Raw genomic sequence first — 23,280 nt, forward strand, 5'->3', positions numbered from 1 at the left:
TGTTTGACAGGACAAATATAAGGTTGTTTTTCTAGTGTTAGTTTAGATGAAGTTTCTTCATTCCCTTTGTCCTGGAAAGCATGCTAGAGCTAAAGAGATGGAAAACTTTAGCCGTTGCCACGAAAGCCCATTCAGAGGGCAGTGACATTAGTTTCCCCCGAAGCTTCTTGTTGCTGACGGGGAACAAAAAATTAGAAGATCCATTTAAGGAGCAGTTCGAGTAAGTATGGAAGGGCTTGATATTGCACACATGCATGAGATTGGTGAACAACTCCAATGCCTCAAAGTGTATTTCAGTCTCTCCCCCACCATTTAATCTGTTTCCACTCTTGAATTTCCACTTTAAAAAAAAAAAGCAAAGCAGGAAAATGTTGGCCTAGGTTCGTTTTACCACATTTATCAATTAACACTGGCAGTAGCCTGGGAAACCATCATATTGATTGCAGCTGCCCCCGTTTTGAAGTCCTGTTTTTCCCAGGTCTCCCAAGTCGTACCGGGACAGAGGAAATGGACACGCATAAAAATAAATATCAACGCAAAGGGATTGGTCCCATACATGGCATAAGAAAATCAGAGGGTTTCACAAGGCCATGTGGGCTCAGTCAGAGCATGTTATTAGCTGACGGGTAGGGCCTCCTGAGTGGCGCAGCGGTCTAAGGCACTGTAGACGGTGCACATTTAGCCCAGCGTCATCCAGGTTAGGGGAGGCTTTGACCGGCCAGGATTTCCTTATCCCATTGCGCTCTAGCGACTCCTTGTGGTGGGCAGGGGGCCTGCAAGCTGACTCGGTCGCCAGCTGGATGGTGTTCCCCCCAACACATTGGTGCGGTTGGCTTCCGGGTTAAGCCGAGGAGTGTGTCAAGAAGCAGTGAGGCTTGGCTCTCGACCTTCGCCTCTCCCGAGTCCATAGGGAGTTGCTGCGATGGGACAAGACTGTAACTACCAATTGGATACCATGAAATTGGAGAGAAAAAGCGGTAAAAAAAAAAAATTATAATAATTTGCTGGTCGGTTGCCAGTACAGGTGAAACTCTGTAAGAACATCAGACCAAGCAGGGCCTCAAGGCTGAGACTGGGTTCGGCGGGAGGCACCTCCTCGACCTACATCAAAACTGAAAATGGCACGAGACAAATTCCAAAGGGAAAACCTCTGTTTGAAACTCTGAGATGACGTCAGACTTAAGACTTGATGACCTTTTAATGACTTTCTGCTCTGTTCCTCTGACTCACCACTGCCACACCACTTTGAGCCCTGCCCAGAGTCCCCATCGTTACACTCACACATACTCTGAGCAGGGGCCCCACTACCACGGAGCTTTGAACCTAGCCCTGCCTGCATGGTGGCCCCACCAAGAGCCTCCATTGTAAATGTGTTGTCATGGCCCATTATTATGTGTATGTTTTGTGTTGTATGTGGGTTCCTATGTAAGATAAATGCCCCTGTGTGTCTCTGTAGTTCTGTCATTACGGTTCTCCTCCGTTTCTGTGGAAGACTAGACGGGCACTGAAGCAGTCTGAAAAGCACAGACTCTTTGGAGAGGCCTTGGATGTCTGTTACTGTGTGTCTCACCCACAACACTGAGCTGTGTGTGTGTACCTGTGGTTTTCCTGTCGGTGAAACCCAATAACACTCCCATTGCATCACTCTGAATAGTTTTAAAATAAATTGCTGCAGTTCTGGCAGACGGCAAGTGTTTCCATCGCTCTTTCTTGCCTTCTCTTCCTCCTTTTCTGTTTTTTTCACCCTAAGGGAGCGTGATCAAAACAAACAGCAAATATGCGGTCGGTGTAGAGAAACTGGGCTTGGGGAAGGTCACATTCCAGGATAAGTGGAAAAAATTTGAGCCCCATTCTCTCCTGCCTGTGTTCTGAGGCTCCTTGAGATCTCGCTTCCACAAAGTTAATTTGGGAAACTAGTAGCTCTGGGGATTGGTTTCCCCAATGGGCTCTCTGGGTTTTCTGTGATTGTCAGCAGCTTTGGACGAGGCTGCCCATGTGGGTATTCCATTGCTGGCTACCATTCAGACTAACTATGGAACACTGGTGTGTTATTACAGTGTCATAATGAACTAGTTTTGGAATTCACGTCTACACTACAAAGTGGTCTACACTGAACAGGCAAGATTTGTACCATCTGTGTAATGATGTTGAACAATGTGGTGATTTGTAGTTATTGGGGTGTTTTTAGTGGCTTCGTCCTCTCTCTGAGGTAGCCAGCAACGATGAGGGATGAACGTACATGACAGGAAGAGAAATATGAGCTAAAGATGCAGAAAAGACAGAGAGAATGCAAAAAGAGGGTTGAAATCCAGATTTTTAAGAGCCTTTGCTATTCAACCATTGAGTCACTCCAAACAGTAGCAGCCAAACAAATTACTGACATTATGAGGGCACATTAATATTTTCCTCGCATTTGATGTTTGTGGCCCTGTTTTTTACTTCATCAAGACCACCGCTAAGAGATGAGGTTTTCCTTTTGGAATCTCTAGGATTGGAACTATGAGCCACTTTTGGTTTTGAATGGTTTTTGGTGAGCTTCACATTTCTTCCTCTCTGAGTTAATTTTTTATCATAGGTCTGCGATGACATACACCACACTCAGCTAGCCCTATTGGTACAATATGTATGAACAATACAGGGTCCTGCAGAGACCTTTATTATAGCACCCACTCACCTCAATAAAATAAGTCTTTAGCTACTATACCAGCGACTAAGTTTTGTTAACTTCGACGGGCACATTTGATCACAGATTCTGCCCCAAAATGGACCTCATCTATCATGTGTCCCTGGACCAGGAATAGACTCCCTCATAAACAAAGCTCTCATAGAGGGATGGGACGCACGCATGTGCACACGCACACACACACACAGGTTGATCTGGTCTTTCCCAGAGGCTTGGTGACACAATAGTCAACAGACAGACAGACAGTGAGGCACACAGAGCTCTGAGGCTCAGGTCAGCGTACAGTAGGCCAGGCCAAGGCGTTCTCTTTCACAGGTCTTCAATCTTGTTTCGTCTGTCTGCTTTCCCTCGCTGACAATGGAGCCCTTCTTCCACTTTGAAGACTTTGGCAGATGTAGCGTGAAAAACATTCCTGTGCTATTTTCTTTCTCTCTCCTTAGGGCGGGAGGGGTTACTAAAAAACATGCGAGGAACCAAAGCCCCCACAGGCAGTTGAAACGGGTTATCTTTCATCGAAAGAGAGAGAGTGGCCAGATTTGATACTCCTTGACCCCAATTTGCGGCACCTGCAAAATCCAAACTTTTGGGAGTTTACAGTCTTTAATTGGAGGGAAAACAGCTCTGTGAACTCTTGGCAGTCAGCTTAATTTAGATCTGTTATAAATTACCCCTAAATAGGGCTAACCTTTTTTTTGTGCTCTGCCTGCCTGCACATGTCCTTACTACAGCCCAGGCCCGATGACATCATGGTGCTCCAGCCGTGCAGACAGTGGTGGAAGTAAACCACAGTGAAATTTAGTTGCCTGAGCTCATCTAAAGAAAAGTAAAAGGCCACTCTCTGGTTACTTTAAGCACCACATTTGATATGGAGGAAGGGCAGGTCAGGCCCAAGCTGATGCAGCAGTCTCCTGCCCTCCGCGTGCCAGTAACGAGGGCTGGCGGCACCCAGCAGCAGTCTCCTGCCCTCCGCGTGCCAGTAACGAGGGCTGGCGGCACCCAGCAGCAGTCTCCTGCCCTCCGCGTGCCAGTAACGAGGGCTGGCGGCACCCAGCAGCAGTCTCCTGCCCTCCGCGTGCCAGTAACGAGGGCTGGCTGCACCCAGCAGCAGTCTCCTGCCCTCCGCGTGCCAGTAACGAGGGCTGGCTGCACCCAGCAGCAGTCTCCTGCCCTCCGCGTGCCAGTAACGAGGGCTGGCTGCACCCAGCAGCAGTCTCCTGCCCTCCGCGTGCCAGTAACGAGGGCTGGCTGCACCCAGCAGCAGTCTCCTGCCCTCCGCGTGCCAGTAACGAGGGCTGGCGGCACCCAGCAGCAGTCTCCTGCCCTCCGCGTGCCAGTAACGAGGGCTAGCTGCACCCAGCAGCAGTCTCCTGCCCTCCGCGTGCCAGTAACGAGGGCTGGCTGCACCCAGCAGCAGTCTCCTGCCCTCCGCGTGCCAGTAACGAGGGCTGGCTGCACCCAGCAGCAGTCTCCTGCCCTCCGCGTGCCAGTAACGAGGGCTGGCTGCACCCAGCAGCAGTCTCCTGCCCTCCGCGTGCCAGTAACGAGGGCTGGCTGCACCCAGCAGCAGTCTCCTGCCCTCCGCGTGCCAGTAACGAGGGCTGGCTGCACCCAGCAGCAGTCTCCTGCCCTCCGCGTGCCAGTAACGAGGGCTGGCTGCACCCAGCAGCAGTCTCCTGCCCTCCGCGTGCCAGTAACGAGGGCTGGCTGCACCCAGCAGCAGTCTCCTGCCCTCCGCGTGCCAGTAATGAGGGCTGGCTGCACCCAGCAGCAGTCTCCTGCCCTCCGCGTGCCAGTAACGAGGGCTGGCTGCACCCAGCAGCAGTCTTTTATTATCTGTACACAGAGGACTTCCTCCAGTGGGGAGAGGGGGAGTGCAGCCGAGGTGTGGTGAACAGAAAGAGAGGGAGAAATGGGGAGGCAGCTTGGGAGACATTCACACCTACACTGACATCCGTCAGGCTGGTTTTGTGTGTGTGTGTGTGTGTGTGTGTGTATAACTCAACGGGGTTTCAGATCGCTTTTAAGTGTTTCCAATATGGTAGCAAATCTGTTATTGTACTGTAGGCCTATACTGTACCATATGTACATACTGTATCAAAAGTGTATTTTGTTAATTAAAAAAAAGAACCACACTTTAACTTTCATTTTTACAATGTCAAATTGTCTCCCCCTTACCCAAAATATGGAACTGTCTCTAGTTCCTTTCTATGGTGTTGTTTTGAAACCATGATTGTATTTATCTCATACCAGTGAAATGATGTAACTTTGAGGAATAACCTGATTGTCACAGATTGATAATACATGTGGACTAGCTAGTCAAATTAAAAAAGGTAGAGTACAGTTCACCTCTTCTAGGTCTTTCATCATATCTTGAAGGCAGGAACAGGGAGGGCTGTTACAGTCTGGGTTGTGGCTTTAGGGGAGTATTAGGAGTTAGCTGGAGTATTAGCCAACCGACAACCATAAAAATACCTCGGTACCCACTACTGGGCACGATCCCTCTATGACGGCCATGATTCTTCCGTAAATTGACATCGGCATCTCTCTCAAAACAGGATGTGGGTAACTAGCTTAGCTATAGCACTCGAATCCAGCAGATGACCAGTTTTCACCAGGCAGCTCTTATATGGCTCTGTGTATATCAGAAGCCTGCAGCCTGTTTGGGTCCCATTCATGTTGTCCTAATTCTCCACCCTTCACCCTTCTCTCCTCTCTTAGATGTCAAAGCATTGGATTAGTGTAATAATTGTCTGGAAGGGGTTTCAAATCCACAAGAAGAGCAGAAGTGCACACGTTGGGAAGAAGGTGGAAAATCAGGACGAAGCCCCAAATGACATCCCAAATGGCTCCCTATTCCCTATATAGTGCACTACTTTGGACCATTTGGGGCCGCCACATCAAATCAAATTTTATTAGTCACATGCGCCGAATACAACAGGTGCAGACCTTACAGTGAAATGCTTACTTACGAGCCCCAAACCGACAGTGCAGTTTCAAAAATACAGATAAGAATAAAAGATAAAAGTAACAAGTAATTAAAATAACAATATATACAGGGGGGTGCTGGTACAGAGTCAATGTGCGGGGGCACCGGTTATTGAGGTAATATGTACATGTAGGTAGAGTTAATTAAAGTGACTATGCATAGATGACAACAGAGAGTGGCAGTGGTGTGGAGAGGGGGGGGGGCAATGCAAATAGTCTGGGTAGCCATTTGATGAGCTGTTCAGGGGTCTTATGGCTTGGGGGTAGAAGCTGTTTAGAAGCCTCTGGTGGGCCTCCCGGGTGGCGCAGTGGTTAAGGGCGCTGTACTGCAGCCGTTACGACAGAGCCTGGGCGCGAACCCAGAGTCTCTGGTGGCGCAGCTGACGCTGCAGTACAGTACCCTTAACCACTGCGCCACCAGAGACTCTGGGTTCACGCCCAGGCTCTGTCGTAACCGGACGCGACCGGGAGGTCCGTGGGGCGACGCACAATTGGCCTAGTGTCGTCCGGGTTAGGGAGGGTTTGGCTGATAGGGAAATCCTTGTCTCATTGCCCACCTACGACTCCTGTGGCGGGCCGGGCGCAGTGCAAGCTAACCAAGGTTGCCAGGTGCGCAGTGTTTCCTCCGACACATTGGTGCGGTTGGCTTCCGGGTTGGATGGCGCTGTGTTAAGAAGCAGTGCGGCTTGGTTGGGTTGTGTATCGGAGGACGCATGACTTTCAACCTTCGTCTCTCCCGAGCCCGTACGGGAGTTGTAGCGATGAGACAAGATAGTAGCTACTACAACAATTGGATACCACGAAATTGGGGAGAAAAAGGGGGTAAAATTCACAAAAAAAAAACAAAAAAAAAAAGAAGCCTCTAGGACCTAGACTTGGCACTCCGGTACCGCTTGCCGTGTAGTAGCAGAGAGAACAGTCTATGACAAGGGTGGCTGGAGTCTTTGACAATTTTTAGGGTCTTCCTCTGACACCGCCTGGTATAGAGGTCCTGGATGGCAGGAAGCTTGTTGTGCCTGCTTCACGACTGTCATGGTGTGCTGGACCATGTTAGTCTATTGGTGATGTGGACACCAAGGAACTTGAAGCTCTCAACCTGCTCCACTGCAGCCCCGTCGATGAGAATGGGGGCGTGCTCGGTCCTCTTTTTCCTATAGTCCACAATCATCTCCTTTGTCTTGATCACATTGGGGGAGAGGTTGTTGTCCTGGCACCACACGTCCAGGTCTCTATAGGCTGTCTCGTTGTTGTTGGTGATCCGGCCTACCACTGTTGTGTCATCTGCAAATGTAATGATGGTGTTGGAGTTGTGCCTGGCCGTGCAGTCATGAGTGAACATTTCAGACCAGACCTGGGCAGAAAATAGTTGTATTGTGTAGTTTATTTGAAAATAACAACTTTTCCAATACTCCAGGTAGTCTAATATGGTTTATGTAGAGCTCCAATTAAAAGGCAACTATTTTCTCTGATATTGAAATACAGGTCTCAGAGAAGGGTATTTTGAATACCTCTCAGACACCCGTATAATATTTGAAGGTAACAGATCAGGTGGACCTTCACGCTTCAGGAGGAATGCACAACAACAATGACAAAAAAAATCATGAGAAGGACTTACCAAGAAAAAAACTTCCAAGAGGCCTAATTTGAGGCAGAAAGGAGTTGGAGGCCTCCACAAAAAAAAAAGTCAGAGATTGATTTATTTTAGCTCGCTTTAATCCATTGTACAGGACGAGAACAGATGTCTGACGTTTCGATGTCAATCTGACTCCTTTCTGCCTCCAATTTGTCCTTTTTTATGTTTATCTTGGAAAGCCATTCTCAATATTTGAAGGTGTTTTCAGAAAGTATTCATACCCCTTGACTTATTCCACATTTTGTTGTGCTACAGTCTGAATTCAAAATGTATAAAATATTATTTTCTTCTCACCAATTTACACACAATGACAAACTGAAAACGTTAGATTTTTTTTGTGCACATTTATTGAAAATTAAATACAGAAATATATAATTTACATAAGTATTCAAAGCCCTAAGTCAATACTTTGTAGAAGCACTTTTGGCAGTGATTACAACTGTGAGTCTTTCTGGGTAAGTCTCTAAGAGCTTTCTACACCTGGATTGAGCAACATTTGCCCATTATTCTTATAAAAATGTCAAGCTCTGTCAAATTGGTTGTTGATCGTTGCTAGACAACCATTTTCAGGCCTTGCCATTGATTTTCAAGTAGATTTAACTCGGCCACTCAGGAACATTCACTGTCTTCTTGGTAAGCAACTCCAGTGATAGATTTGGCCTTGTGTTTTATGTTATTGTCCTGTTGAAAGGTGAATTCATCTCCCAGTGACTGTTGGAAATCAGACTGAACCAGGTTTTCCTCTAGGATTTTGCCTGTGCTTAACTCTATTCCGTTTCTTTTTATCCTTGCCATCCCTAGTTCTTGCCAATGACAAGCATACCCATAACATGATGCGGCAACCACCATGCTTGAAAATTTTAAGAGTGTTACTTCGTGATGTGTTGTATTGGATTTGCCCCAAACATAACATCAAATCAAAGTTTATTTGTAACGTGCGCCGAAAACAACAGGGAAATGCTTACTTACAGGCTCTAACCAATAGTGCAAAAAAGGTATTAGGTGAACAATAGGTAAGTAAAGAAATAAAACAAAAGTAAAAAGACAGGCTATATACAGTAGCGAGGCTATAAAAGTAGCGAGGCTCATACAGACACCGGATAGTCAGGCTGATCGAGGAAGTTCATTGAGGGGAAAAAGTATTTGATCCCCTGCTGATTTTGTATGTTTGCCAACTGACAAATAAATGATCAGTCTATAATTTTAATGGTAGGTTTATTTGAACAGTGAGGGACAGAATAACAACAAAAAAATCCAGAAAAAACGCATGTCAAAAATGTTATAAATTGATTTGCATTTTAATCAAATTCAATCAAATTTATTTTATATAGCCCTTCGTACATCAGCTGATATCTCAAAGTGCTGTACAGAAACCCAGCCTAAAACCCCAAACAGCAAGCAATGCAGGTGAAGAAGCACGGTGGCTAGGAAAAACTCCCTAGAAAGGCCAAAACCTAGGAAGAAACCTAGAGAGGAACCAGGCTATGTGGGGTGGCCAGTCCTCTTCTGGCTGTGCCGGGTGGAGATTATAACAAAACATGGTCAAGATGTTCAAATGTTCATAAATGACCAGCATGGTCGAATAATAATAAGGCAGAATAGTTGAAACTGGAGCAGCAGCACAGTCAGGTGGACTGGGGACAGCAAGGAGTCATCATGTCAGGTATTCCTGGGGCATGGTCCTAGGGCTCAGGTCCTCCGAGAGAGAGAAAGAAAGAGAGAATTAGAGAGAGCATATGTGGGATGGCCAGTCCTCTTCTGGTTGTGCCGGGTGGAGATTATAACAGAACATGGCCAAGATGTTCAAATGTTCATAAATGATCAGCATGGTTGAATAATAATAAGGCAGAACAGTTGAAACTGGAGCAGCAGCACAGCCAGGTGGACTGGGGACAGCAAGGAGTCATCATGTCAGGTAGTCCTGGGGCATGGTCCTAGGGCTCAGGTCCTCCGAGAGAGAGAAAGAGAGAAGGAGAGAATTAGAGAACGCACACTTAGATTCACACAGGACACCGAATAGGACAGGAGAAGTACTCCAGATATAACAAACTGACCCTAGCCCCCCGACACATAAACTACTGCAGCATAAATACTGGAGGCTGAGACAGGAGGGGTCAGGAGACACTGTGGCCCACTCCGAGGACACCCCCCGGACAGAGGGAAATAAGTATTTGACCCCTCTGCAAAACATGACTTAGTACTTGGTGGCAAAACCCTTGTTGGCAATCACAGAGGTCAGACGTTTCACCAGGTTTGCACACATCTCAGGAGGGATTTTGTCCCACTCCTCTTTGCAGATCTTCTCCAAGTCATTAAGGTTTCGAGGCTGACGTTTGGCAACTCGAACCTTCAGCTCCCTCCACAGATTTTCTATGGGATTAAGGTCTGGAGACTGGCTAGGCCACTCCAGGACCTTAATGTGCTTCTTCTTGAGCCACTCCTTTGTTGCCTTGGCCGTGTGTTTTGGGTCATTGTCATGCTGGAATACCCATCCACGACCCATTTTCAATGCCCTGGCTGAGGGAAGGAGGTTCTCACCCAAGATTTGACGGTACCTGGCCCCGTCCATCGTCCCTTTGATGCGATGAAGTTGTCCTGTCCCCTTAGCAGAAAAACACCTCCAAACTATAATGTTTCCACCTCCATGTTTGACGGTGGGGATGGTGTTCTTGGGGTCATAGGCAGCATTCCTCCTCCTCCAAACACGGCGAGTTGAGTTGATGCTAAAGAGCTCCATTTTGGTCTCATCTGACCACCAACACTTTCACCCAGTTGTCCTCTGAATCATTCAGATGTTCATTGGCAAACTTCAGACGGGCAAGTATATGTGCTTCTTGAGCAGGGGGACCTTGCGGGCGCTGCAGGATTTCAGTCCTTCACCAATTGTTTTCTTTGTGACTATGGTCCCAGCTGCCTTGAGATCATTGACAAGATCCTCCCATGTCTTTCTGGGCTGATTCCTCACCGTTCTCATGGTCATTGCAACTCCACGAGGTGAGATCTTGCAGGGATCCCCAGGCCGAGGGAGATTGACAGTTCTTTTGTGTTTCTTCCATTTGCGAATATTCGCACCAACTGTTGTCACCTTCTCACCAAGCTGCTTGGCGATGGTCTTGTAGCCCATTCCAGCCTTCCAGCCAGGTCTACAATCTTGTCCCTGACATCCTTGGAGAGCTCTTTGGTCTTGGTGAGAGTTTGGAATCTGATTGAATTATTGCTTCTGTGGACAGGTGTCTTTTATACAGGTAACAAACTGAGATTAGGAGCACTCCCTTTAAGAGTGTGTATAAAAGACACCTAGGAGCCAGAAATCTTTCTGATTGAGAGGAGGTCAAATAATTATTTCCCTCATTAAAATGCAAATCAATTTATAACATTTTTGACATGCGTTTTTCTTGATTTTTTGTTGTTGTTATTCTGTCTCTCACTGTTCAAATAAACCTACCATTAAAATTATAGACTGATCATTTCTTTGTCAGTGGGCAAACGTACAAAATCAGCAGGGGATCAAATACTTTTTTCCCTCACTGTATGTACATGTAGATATGGTTAAAGTGACTACGCATTTATGATGAACAGAGAGTAGCAGTAGCGTAAAAGAGGGGTTGGCGGGTGGGACACAATGCAGATAGCCCGGTTAGCCAATGTGCGGGAGCACTGGTTGGTCGGCCCAATTGAGGTAGTATGTACATGAATGTATAGTTAAAGACACTATGCATATATGAGAAACAGAGAGTAGCAGCAGCGTAAAAATAAGGGTTGGGGGGGTTGGGAGGGGCACACAATGCAAATAGTCCGGATAGCCATTTGATTACCTGTTCAGGAGTCTTATGGCTTTTGGGTAAAAACTGTTGAGAAGCCTTTTTGTCCTAGACTTGACACTCCGGTACCGCTTGCCATGCGGTAGTAGAGAGAACAGTCTATGACTGGGGTGGCTGGGGTCTTTGACAATTTTTAGGGCCTTCCTCTGACACCGCCTGGTGTAGAGGTCCTGGATGGCAGGCAGCTTAGCCCCAGTGATGTACTGGGCCGTACGCACTACCCTCTGTAGTGTCTTGCGGTCAGAGGCCGAGTGTAACAGTACAAATTTAAACCGTCCCCTCGCCCATAGCCGGGCGCGAACTAGGGACCTTCTGCACACATCAACAGTCACCCTCGAAGCATCGTTACCCATCGCTCCACAAAAGCCGCGGCCCTTGCAGAGCAAGGGGAACTACTACTTCAAGGTCTCAGAGCAAGTGACGTCACTGATTGAAACGCTATTTAGCGCCCACGCTAACTAAGCTAGCCGTTTCACATCTGTTACACTCACCCCCCTTTTGACCTTCCTCCTTTTTCCGCAGCAACCAGTAATCCGGGTCAACAGCATCAATGTAACAGTACAAATTTAGACCGTCCCCTCGCCCATACCCGGGCGCGAACTAGGGACCTTCTGCACACATCAACAGTCACCCTCGAAGCATCGTTACCCATCGCGCCACAAAAGCCGCGGCCCTTGCAGAGCAAGAGGAACTACTACTTCAAGGTCTCAGAGCAAGTGACGTCACTGATTGAAACGCTATTTAGCGCCCACGCTAACTAAGCTAGCCGTTTCACATCCGTTACACGAGCAACTGCCGTACCAGGCAGTGATGCAACCAGTCAGGATACTCTCGATGTTGCAGCTGTAGAACATTTTGAGGATCTCAGGACCCATGCCAAATCATTTTAGGTTCCTGAGGGGGAATAGGCTTTGTCGTGCCCTCTTCACGACGGTCTTGGTGTGTTTGGACCATTCTAGTTTGTTGTTGATGTGAGCAGCCAATACAATAGTTTCTGAAAAGTAGTCACTTCCTTGTTTTTAAGTTGTTGCTTTCTCAGATCTGTATTCAAATAGTTTTTAAAAATAGTTACTTTATGAGGTCTGTATTCAAAAGGTTTTGAAAAGTAGTCATTTTTTCACCATCAAAGTAACAATTTGTTCCCCTGGAAGTAGCATAGTTAAAACTATCATTATCTATCTCTGTTTGAAAAGCAGTTCTAGTCATATTGTCCCTGGGCCTGCGGCTGGTTTGGGGATCAGCCTTCCCTCCCCGCGGTGTGCAACATCACTCACTCACTTGGGGGAGTGTGTGTGTGTGTGTGTGTGTGTGTGTGTGTGTGTGTGTGTGTGTGTGTGTGTGTGTGTGTGTGTGTGTGTGTGTGTGTGTGTGTGTGTGTGTGTGTGTTTGAGAGAGAGAGAGAGCGTGTGAGAGCGTGTGTGTGTGTGGCTCAAGGCCACAACCACAGTTTTGTTTTGAAACCCTGACCTTGACTGTTTGAGTTTGTTGTCTTTTTACACAAAAAAAAGATGAATGAACAAGGGGTTCGAAATAACTAATACAGAGAAAACCCCTGTAGGGCTTTATTCAACTCTCTGATTGTAGGTTTTAACCCTGGTCAATTCTTTCTTACTCTCTTGTCCTCTCATCCCTTCCCTTCCTCTCATCATCCCCTCCTTGAGTTTTGAACAAAAGTCCCTGATTTATCCCCCCCCACCATTCCCAAACCTTCCTTCCCCAGCCCTGGGTCTAATCCCCAACCCAGCTGTGGGGTCCCCCCGGGGCCTTAAATCAGAGACCCTAAATCCTTACCTGGACAGCCCCCTGAAAGTGCTCTCCCCTCAGGCAGGATTCAGGAAGACTGGGGGTGGCTAGGGTGGAAGTGGGAGATGGAGCCTGAGCTAGCCCTTTGAATGAATCACACCATCAAAGAGCGAGAGAGAGAGAGAGAGAGAGAGAGAGAGAGAGAGAGCTAATTCCCCTGTCCTCTTAAACACACAATGCATCTTTCATACCCAGGAAAGCAGACAGACTCAGTCTGTCTGAACTCTTTTAAGGTGTCTTCTTTGTGGAGCTGTGTTCTCAGTTAGGTGATGCTAGCTAACTGCACTCTGCGCTGGGCTAGCCGGTCCAAGTCCCTGCAGGGTAAGTGAGCTCCCTATTGCTCTGCTGGTCTAGATTCTTAATGTTTTGTGAGGAGATGCTTACAGGAACAGGAAGCAGGTTCTCTGTTTGTTTGTTTCTGTTTGTCCAGCGCTCCCTCCTGCTGCTCGTCCTGGGATCAGGGCCCAGGGTTGGTGCACAGGGAGGGGAGAGAGGGGGGCGGGAAGAGGGAGGTCTGGAGCTGGGTGTCAATTACCAGTGAGTGCCCACGCGACCTGTAGCGGATCACTGAAAATGAAGCATGTGTTTGTTGGACAGCAGCTCTTTCGCTGGTATGAAATTAAGTGAATGTGAGCATGGAGCAGGACAATTCCCCTGTTTAGCTAGCTAGCACCAGACTAAGTCACACAGTACTGAACTGTCCCATACCAGGGCAGGTGTTACACTTGTAGCCAGCGCAAGACTGAGGATGTGTCTGAAATGGCACCCTATTCGCTATATATAGCACTTCTTCTGCAAAAGTAGTGCGCTTTATAGGGTGCCATTTCAGACACAGCTTTAGGTGGGCTCTACTTTAGGTGAGGCAGAAGGATCATGCCTACCGTTGGTTCTTCTATCCTTGTGGGGATCTGAAATCCCTCAAAGCCCCCACAAGGATAGTGAAACAAGGACCATTATATTTTAAGCTAGGTATGGGTAAGGTTACAATTAGGGTTAGGGGTTAGGGTTTAGATTTTGAATTGAAATCAATTTTAGGTCCCCACGAGGATAGAAAAATATGTGTTTGTGTGTGTGTGTGTGTGTGTGTGTGTGTGTGTGTGTGTGTGTGTGTGTGTGTGTGCGTGCGTGTGTGCGCGTGTGCGCGCCTGCGCGTGCGTGTGTGTGTGTGCGTGTGTGACCCCACACAGCTTTAGAGGACTCAGGCTGATCCCTCCAATAAAGAGGGACGGGTTAACAGGGTAATGATGGGATACTCTTACATCCAATAACCCCTCATTTCTTCATTACTAGACATCTCAATTACCCAGGGTTCTCATGAGAAAGCACTCTCCAGAGATTGTGTTACAGAGTTTTACTGTCTTATCATGGTGAATGTTTATTCCATAAGAGGTTTGGCTGATTTACACTGAACAAAAATATAAACACAACATGTTGGTCCCATGTTTCATGAGCTGAAATAAAAGATCCCAAAACGCTTCTTTCTCTCAAATTTTGTGCACAAATTTGTTTACATCCCTGTTTGTGAGTATTTCTACTTTGTCAAGATACTCCAGTCACCTCACACGTGTGGCATATCAAGAAGCTGATTAAACAGCATGATCATTACACAGGTACACATCGTGCTGGGGACAATAAAAGGCCACTCTAAAATGTGCAATTTTGTCACACAACACAATGCCACAGATATCTCAATTTTTAGGGAGCGTGCAATTGGCATGCTGACCGCAGGAATGTCCACCAGAGCCGTTGCCAGAGAATTGAACGTTCATTTCTCTACCATAAGCCGCCTCCAACGCAATTATTCAATCAGATTCCAACCGGCCTCATAACCGCAGACCATGTGTAACCACGCAAGCCCAGGACCTCCACATCCTGCTTCTTCACCTGTGGGATTGTCTGAGACCAGCTTCCCAGACAGCTAATGAAACTGTGGAGTATTTCTGTCTGTAATCAATCCCTTTTGTGGGGATAAAATCATTATGATTGACACCCATGGCTGTTCCACTGCCCAGTCAAGTGAAATCCATGGATTAGAGCCTAATTTTTAAAATTTCAATTGACTGATTTACTGTAACTCAGTAACATTGTTGAAATTGTGGCATGTTGCGCTTATATTTTTGTTCAGTATAAAAGATACCTCAACGGCTGTGTTTGAAGAAAAAAATAATCTCAACAATTATATGCAATTACAATGGCTGTAAATCGAACGCTTGATGTAGGGGCTAAGTGAAATACAATTCATATCGAATGCAATCAATCTGGCCACCATAAGATGTGGGTGCGATGGCGCTGAAGCGTGCCTGGTTCTAGGGGGTGGGGTGGGGGGGGGGATTCCAGAGGGGCTGTTAAGGGCCTGTATCATACTGGAGGAGGGAGACAGATGCTAAATGGGAGACAGATGCTGTCTTCCTCAGACTGGCCCTCTGAGTAGTCTACACAGTTATAGCAGGACCACAGGACATCATGATGAGAGGGCCAGCTCTGACAACATCAATATTGTCACTGTTTCACTAATGTGAAATGGCCTGTCATGAGAGAAAGTGCAGTTTGCTGAGTTTGAGTCTGTCATTGTGTATTTACTGTAAGAGAAAGTGCATGTCACATGTCTGGGATTGCCTTCAACAAGATCTGACGGTAACATGTTGCTTTACAGCAGTGGTTCCCAAACTAGAGGGGGTCGCGAAACACGTCGATATTACTGGTCGCAATTGATATGGTGAAAACAAAGAGCCGAGCACAGAACTCAGAGATACACTGCAGCAGGTAACTTTGATTGTAAACTACATCAAATCACATCTACTGCGCGCGCCTGTTCACAAAACTACGTGGAGATACGGGATCAGAGCGTGCGCCTGTTCACAAAACTACGTGGAGATACGGGATCAGAGCGTGCGCCTGTTCACAAAACTATGTGGAGATACGGGATCAGAGCGTGCGCCTGTTCACAAAACTATGTGGAGATACGGGATCAGAGCGTGTGTCTGTTCACAAAACTACGTGGAGATACGGGATCAGAGCGTGTGTCTGTTCACAAAACTACGTGGAGATACGGGATCAGAGCGTGTGTCTGTTCACAAAACTATGTGGAGATACGGGATCAGAGCGTGCGCCTGTTCACAAAACTACATGGAGATACGGGATCAGAGCGTGCGCCTGTTCACAAAACTACGTGGAGATACGGGATCAGAGCGCGCGCCTGTTCACAAAACTATGTGGAGATACGGGATCAGAGCGTGCGCCTGTTCACAAAACTATGTGGAGATACGGGATCAGAGCGCGCACCTGTTCACAAAACTATGTGGAGATACGGGATCAGAGCGCGCGCCTGTTCACAAAACTATGTGGAGATACGGGATCAGAGCGCGCGCCTGTTCACAAAACTATGTGGAGATACGGGATCAGAGCGCGCGCCTGTTCACAAAACTATGTGGAGATACGGGATCAGAGCGTGCGCCTGTTCACAAAACTATGTGGAGATACGGGATCAGAGCGCGCGCCTGTTCACAAAACTATGTGGAGATACGGGATCAGAGCGTGCGCCTGTTCACAAAACTATGTGGAGATACGGGATCAGAGCGCGCGCCTGTTCACAAAACTATGTGGAGATACGGGATCAGAGCGTGCGCCTGTTCACAAAACTATGTGGAGATACGGGATCAGAGCGCGCGCCTGTTCACAAAACTATGTGGAGATACTGGATCAGAGCGTGCGCCTGTTCACAAAACTATGTGGAGATACGGGATCAGAGCGCGCGCCTGTTCACAAAACTATGTGGAGATACGGGATCAGAGCGCGAGCCTGTTCACAAAACTACAAAACTACGTGGAGATACGGGATCAGAGCGCGCGCCTGTTCACAAAACTACGTGGAGATACGGGATCAGAGCGCGCGCCTGTTCACAAAACTACGTGGAGATACGGGATCAGAGCGTGTGTCTGTTCACAAAACTACGTGGAGATACGGGATCAGAGCGTGTGTCTGTTCACAAAACTACGTGGAGATACGGGATCAGAGCGTGCGCCTGTTCACAAAACTATGTGGAGATACTGGATCAGAGCGAGCGCCTGTTCACAAAACTATGTGGAGATACGGGATCAGAGCGTGCGCCTGTTCACAAAACTATGTGGAGATACGGGATCAGAGCGTGACAATGTTCTAGTTCACACTAAGGCTTGGTGGTTATCGAGAGGGATTGTTGGAAAGATTATTCACATTGATAGGGGAACTGTTGTCATTCACAATGGATGTAAAATGTGTATCCTTGCCTTACGTAACAGACATATTTGGAAAACTGAACGAACACAAGGATACAGGGGAAATACAAAAACAATCTACAGATGAGTGACCGAATCAGTGGATTCAGAGGAAATCATTCTTATTGGAGAGAGAGTCATTCAAAAGCCAACCATGTCCCCCTTCCCTCGGCTGTGCATGTTTCTAACAGAAAACAGCATCAGTAAGTGTCCCACACGAGTGATGACTGCTCACCTCCAACGCTTGGAAGAGCACTTTGGGACCTATTTCCAATCCGTTTGAATGTGATCCTGGCTCAGTTGACATGCCTGTAAGTGAAATCGAACAGCTGATCGAGCTGTCATGTGACCGAATACATTCATGCGTCACTACGGAGGAGTTTTGGTTCCTGACTCAAAGGGAATAAATACCATTCCCTCTCCCTCTGGGCATTAATGCCGTGTTCAAAACAACTGAGAACTGGAACCTCAAAAATCTCAGTCTTCCGACATCAGTGTGTTCAAGACAACTGGGAACTCTCAGAAAAAAAAGTCGGGAACTCTGGCCTCTTTCTAGAGCTCCGACTTTTTCTCCCCAGGCCCATCCTCTCCCAAGGCCCATCCTCTCTCCAGTCTCTCCCTAGGCCCAGCCTCTCCCAAGGCCCATCCTTTCTCCAGCCTCTCCCCGGGCCCAGCCTCTCCCCAGGCTTTCCCCAGCCTCTCCCCTTGCCAAGCCCCTCCCCAACTTCCCTCCAGCCTCTCCTTGAAGTAATCAGATGGTGTTTGGAGCAGAAAACCAAAGCCACAGAGTCAAAGTTGCAGAACACTGTGTATCTTAATGTATCATAGAGGGAGCGTGCAGCAGAGTGCAGTACACAGACCCTTCTAATCTAGAGCACTTTGGGCCATAATAATGAGGGAATAACCCTGGCGCTGACCCTCCCTCCACTGTGGACCTTCTATCCATCTTGATCAGCCCTCTGTGACACAGTCCGTTCACAGCTCTACAGGATGTCGAACCTGAGACCTCGCCAAGCCAGGTAGCGGACCCCTCAGCTGTGTCACTGTCATTTACCCCTGGTGAAAGGCCAGCGAGAGCAGGCAGATCAGGAAGGGAACCTCGACAGAGCAGAGTGACTCAGGACTCAGACCTAATATGATGCTAATAAGCTACACATGTGGCTTTCATATGGCTCACCGTTTCAGGCAGCAACAATAGGAATAACTTAGTGATAGGTAAATAAATAATGAATAAATAGATAAACGACCTGTCTGTCCAAACACCCGGATGGACGTAGGCCTCCTATGGCGTTTTCCGAATATTATTTTATGTTTAACAATGAAATCTAACTCCATCCAACGTTTTCTAATGCAGTGATAGGTAAATAAATAATTCATATATAAACATCCTGTCTGTCCATACAGCTGGATAGACGCGGGCCGAAGTAGCCTCTTATGGAGTTTGCCAGATATAATTTTATGTAAAACAATGAAATTAAAGACAAAGGTATCAGTAACAGTACATTTTAAGGGCCTTTAGTAACCAATATAAATATACTATTTTCCTCAAGTTAGGGGGAAGAATGAGTTATTGATGTTAAGTCCTCTATATGAAGGATTTTGAGTGTTTCTGGACTGGTTCCGACAGACATTTTGGTGTACAAAGAACTCTGTGAACGTCGTAGGGTCCCGTGCCTTTTAGTGCCACAAAGACCCATTTTGACCTGGCAATTAAGGGCTTGGTTATCCAAACACTATTACTCATCACAGCATGTTTCATTCAGACTTTAGACAGGCCAGGATCAGACATCACTGGCGGATTGTGTCATTTATGGTTATAGTTTAGATGGCACATTTAACCAGAGTGAGAACAGTGGCTCATTTGCAGCAAAGTATAACAAATATTTAAGATCAAATTCAGTGGTTTGGGAACTGGCAGGGATCACTTAGTGAGGCAACTGGGAGAGAACTGGGTCTGGGTGGGACCCCCGTTTTTCACCAAGTGTTGACGGTACTCCAGAGATAGCGAATTGTAGTTAACAGCTGTTTAAACACAAAGATACATTCTCTGTGGTCAATAAGAGAAAGCCCAATTAGGTAGTAAAATAGTGCAGTAAAAAAGGGTATCTAAGTCCCCGAACTAGTGGTGCAATGCACAGTGAGTTGGACAGAAAGTAGCCTTGAGTCGGTCTGGAGCCATTTGGCAAGGAAAGACACTGCCTGAGTTTCTAGGAGAAACAGGAGCTCTATAGGCAAGGCCCAAACACTGGTGTTCCTCAGATTTATGGAAGGACAGGGTTTATGATATGTCAAATTTAGTTCACAACTCATGAGAAGGTGAAGGAGAATTTCAGAAGTATATCACTCGTTGCCTCTGCTCAGTGTACGTTCACAGTTAGGGTGCTCAAATTGGATGGCACAGTTTTCCGAAGCGTAACAATCAGTATTTGGGTCTTGGAGTCAATCAGACTTCGTTCAAACAGACCTGATGTAACCTTGCTGCTGGCTACTTTGTCAATGAGCTCTTTCTCTATTGCATACACCTTGTTTGCAGTGACGTGCGGTGAGGTCTGAGGCCTGGTGGGCCCTTTCTATGAGCCCTCCCGGTTCCCGTCTCTCACTCACACACACTCAAACATAAAGTGGATTTTTGTTACGCTGTTTATCGCTTTGTTTATCTTGAAGTATAAATATTTTGAGAGCGTCCCCTGAGCCATCCCCTGAGCTATGTTCTCCAGAGAAGCAATCTGGGTCACCCCCTCAGGGATGGTCCTGTGGCTGCTGCTGAAATGGCAATCCTATTCCCTATATAGTGCACTACTTTTGAAATGACAACTTTTGACCATACTCTGAAATGGAACTGAAATTGCATTTCTGAAATGAAAATGGGAGGGAGGGAGGGAGGGAGGGAGGGAGGGAGGGAGGGAGGGAGGGAGGGAGGGAGAGAGAGAGAGAGAGAGAGAGAGAGAGAGAGAGAGAGAGAGAGAGAGAGAGAGAGAGAGAGAGAGAGAGAGAGAGCGAGAGAGAGAGAGAGAGAGAGAGAGAGAGAGAGAGAGAGAGAGAGAGAGGGGTACATACCAAAGGAAAACAGAAGTATCACAACCTACACCTACACATAACCCTCCTGAAAAAAAGAAAGAAGCTAAAAAAGCTAAACCTATCAGATGTTTACTTCAGCAGCTACCCGATTTTACTTACTTTATGTCATTTGTCATTCTTCCTCGTTTACCCTGCCGCATGAATTGGAGGAGATTGTTTTTGGTGGCGTGTGTCCATCTGGTTTCCGACTTCTTTTTGGATAATACTCTTACCACCTGTTCCATCTCCACATTTGTTTGGTCTACGGCGCTGCTCTTTGCCTTAGCCCTATGTTGAGGAGAGTTGATCAAACTGCAATTTCACTGTAAAATATGGGGACTGCTCAAAATGGGCCCTAGAAAAACCTAATAGTATTGATGATTTATATGCGAAACAAAGTTGTTTTTTTATCAGGGTGGAATCACAAATAATGGCAGGAATTTCTCCTGACTATGTGACCTGTCTTGACCCAGAAACACTCTGGGCCCCAGTTGTACACTGTTACTGAAAAACTCTGGACCCTAGGTGTAGCACAGTGGATCTGGCCGATTCTGGCTGGGAGTCGGGGCGCTTGACCGAGAGTCAGACTCGCCCGACGTCATGTGGCCAGAGTCTGGCCCGCCTTCGGCACTATTACTAATGAGAAGGATGCGGGGATTGAGCTCGGGCCGATTCTGGTGTGAGTTATCTGGCCCAAATGTATTAATAACCCTCTCTATAATCTGTCCAGTGATGTTAGGCCAACCCCTCTCAATAATATGTCTACTGATGTTAAGCCGACTTGTCTCTAAAATCTGCCCAGTAATGTTATGCCTACTCCCCTCTATAATCTGTCCAGTAATGTTAGCCCTACCCCTCTCTATAATCTGTCCAGTAATGTTATGCCTACTCCTCTCTATAATCTGTCCAGTAATGTTAGTCCTACGACTCTCTATAATCTGTCCAGTAATGTTAGTCCTACGACTCTCTATAATCTGTCCAGTAATGTTAGTCCTACCCCTCTCTATAATCTGTCCAGTAATGTTAGTCCTACCACTCTCTATAATCTGTCCAGTAATGTTAGGCCTACCCCCCTCTCTATAATCTGTCCATTAATGTTAGTCCTACCCCTCTCTATAATCTGTCCAGTAATGTTATGCCTACTCCTCTCTATAATCTGTCCAGTAATGTTATGCCTACTCCTCTCTATAAACTGTCCAGTAATGTTATGCCTACTCCTCTCTATAATCTGTCCAGTAATGTTATGCCTACTCCTCTCTATAATCTGTCCAGTAATGTTATGCCTACTCCTCTCTATAATCTGTCCAGTAATGTTATGCCTACTCCTCTCTATAAGCTGTCCAGTAATGTTATGCCTACTCCTCTCTATAATCTGTCCAGTAATGTTATGCCTACTCCTCTCTATAATCTGTCCAGTAATGTTATGCCTACTCCCCTCTATAATCTGTCCAGTAATGTTAGTCCTACCCCTCTCTGTAATCTGTCCAGTTATGTTAGGCCGACCCCCCCTCTCTATAATCTATCCAGTAATGTTAGTCCTACCCATCTCTGTAATCTGTCCAGTAATGTTAGTCCTACCACTCTCTATAATCTGTCCAGTAATGTTATGCCTACTCCTCTCTATAATCAATGATGTTATACCTACCCCTCTCTATAATCAGTGATGTTATACCTACCCCTCTCTATAATCTGTCCAGTGATGTTATACCTACCCCTCTCTATAATCAGTGATGTTATACCTACCCCTCTCTATAATCTGTCCAGTGATGTTTTACCTACTCCTCTCTATAATCTGTCCAGTGATGTTATACCTACCCCTCTCTATAATCAGTGATGTTATACCTACTCCTCTCTATAATCTGTCAAGTGATGTTATACCTACCCCTCTCTATAATCAGTGATGTTATACCTACCCCTCTCTATAATCAGTGATGTTATACCTACTCCTCTCTATAATCAGTGATGTTATACCTACTCCTCTCTATAATCAGTGATGTTATACCTACCCCTCTCTATAATCTGTCCAGTGATGTTTTACCTACCCCTCTCTATAATCAGTGATGTTATACTTACCCCTCTCTATAATCTGTCCAGTGATGTTATACCTACCCCTCTCTATAATCTGTCCAGTGATGTTATACCTACTCCTCTCTATAATCTGTCCAGTGATGTTATACCTACCCCTCTCTATAATCAGTGATGTTTTACCTACTCCTCTCTATAATCTGTCCAGTGATGTTATACCTACCCCTCTCTATAATCTGTGATGTTATACCTACTCCTCTCTATAATCAGTGATGTTATACCTACTCCTCTCTATAATCAGTGATGTTATACCTACCCCTCTCTATAATCAGTGATGTTATACCTACTCCTCTCTATAATCAGTGATGTTATACCTACTCCTCTCTATAATCTGTCCAGTGATGTTATACCTACCCCTCTCTATAATCTGTGATGTTTTACATACTCCTCTCTATAATCAGTGATGTTATACCTACTCCTCTCTATAATCAGTGATGTTATACCTACCCCTCTCTATAATCAGTGATGTTATACCTACTCCTCTCTATAATCAGTGATGTTATACCTACTCCTCTCTATAATCTGTCCAGTGATGTTATACCTACTCCTCTCTATAATCAGTGATGTTATACCTACTCCTCTCTATAATCTGTCCAGTGATGTTATACCTACTCCTCTCTATAATCAGTGATGTTATACCTACTCCTCTCTATAATCTGTCCAGTGATGTTATACCTACCCCTCTCTATAATCAGTGATGTTATACCTACTCCTCTCTATAATCTGTCCAGTGATGTTATACCTACCCCTCTCTATAATCAGTGATGTTATACCTACTCCTCTCTATAATCTGTCCAGTGATGTTATACCTACCCCTCTTTATAATCAGTGATGTTATACCTACCCCTCTCTATAATCTGTCCAGTGATGTTATACCTACTCCTCTCTATAATCAGTGATGTTTTACCTACCCCTCTCTATAATCAGTGATGTTATACCTACTCCTCTCTATAATCTGTC

The sequence above is a fragment of the Oncorhynchus mykiss genome, chromosome 18 (assembly GCF_057628025.1).
Source record: "Oncorhynchus mykiss isolate SJ-2025 chromosome 18, ASM5762802v1, whole genome shotgun sequence".
Lineage (NCBI taxonomy): Eukaryota > Metazoa > Chordata > Actinopteri > Salmoniformes > Salmonidae > Oncorhynchus > Oncorhynchus mykiss.